The sequence below is a fragment of the Cryptomeria japonica genome, chromosome 3 (assembly GCF_030272615.1).
Source record: "Cryptomeria japonica chromosome 3, Sugi_1.0, whole genome shotgun sequence".
Lineage (NCBI taxonomy): Eukaryota > Viridiplantae > Streptophyta > Pinopsida > Cupressales > Cupressaceae > Cryptomeria > Cryptomeria japonica.
In genome coordinates this window covers 712730332-712731756 of record NC_081407.1, presented here as the reverse complement: position 1 = coordinate 712731756, position 1425 = coordinate 712730332, and positions in this window count along the sequence as shown.

Here is a 1425-nt window from a genome sequence, read left to right as displayed (position 1 = left end):
GAGTTTTTGGAGAGTGCCAAGAGCCAGGAAAAGAAGCTTGTCCTACTCCATCAAGGCTTGATTTTTGCCTTTACCATTTTCAAAAGGATTTGTGCTCCCCTAGGAAAATTGTTGTGTAAGAAGTTCTTCGCCCTACTATTAGTTAGAAAAACAAGCCCTCTTGCCACCTCCCCTCCCACCTAAAATTGCTAGTTTTAGATAGACCCCACTTTACAAGACAAATTTTGATTTTAGTTTAACAAATCGCTATACAAAGGAGGAGAGTCACTCTCTTTTTTTTTTAATAAAAAATAATATCAAATTTGTAAAAATTCTCTATTTTATGGTTTCTTACTTTTTATCAATGTAATTAAGATAGAAGAATGTACTCTGCAAAAAGCATAAAAATGAAATTTAGAAATTTGTTACAAGGGTCTTGTCACTTTCCAAATCTATTTTGAGCTACAAGATATTGAGAATGATTTAATTTACATGAGGTTCTATTTTTAAATTTTATTATATTATGAACATGAATGAACCTTCTATCATTTCTATCAATTGTAGATTTGACAATATCTCTTTTTTTATTTACTTCAATATTATCCAAATAGATCTAGGCATTCCTCATCATATTGAGCATTTATTTAACTCTTTCTATGATATTAAGTACACTTTGGCCTTTATCCATCATTTTACAAGGCATCTTTAGATCTAGAGTAGGTTGCCTCATAGTTGACCATTTGCTTACACCAAATAAACTCACTAGTTATATTCTTGTAGACGTATAAAAATGACCATATTCCTAAATGAATATTTTATGTTCATTTCTCTATTTAATTAAATTAGCCGCATTCCTCTATTTAATTAAGTAAATTACTCAATTAAATTCACTATACCATTTAATAGGATAAATTCATTTTATTCAATTAGAGCCCTTGTCCATTTTTTAATTAAATTCAAATTTAATTAAAATAAGTTATCCTAAATTAAATAAATCTAATTTATTTAATTGCAACCAAATTGAATTTAATTCAATTAAAACCTATTTTCCCTCAGCCACTTGCAAAATCCTACACCTCCCACTTGCATCCTAACCCTTTTTCTAACCTCTTCTAGATTTTTCTAAAACCTGATTAATTAACCCAAACCCATCCATTATCCCTTTTCCCTAAATTTGAGGAGGTCACTTCTCAAATTTGGAGTAAAGTCTTCAAAATGCATTAAAGCCTTTATCCACTCAACAAGCTAACTTGTTGAATACCCCCAAATTTGGAAGGACTCTTACAAATTTGTCCCCAAAGTCTTCATAACCATTAATGGTTAAACTCAACCCTCTTACATGGTTAAAGAATTTCCATAAACTCAGCCTCCATCTAACCCAAGGGTCTCATCAAGCATTTATTGCTTTGACCATGGTTATCCTTAAACCTTTGCACAAGAGTTTAT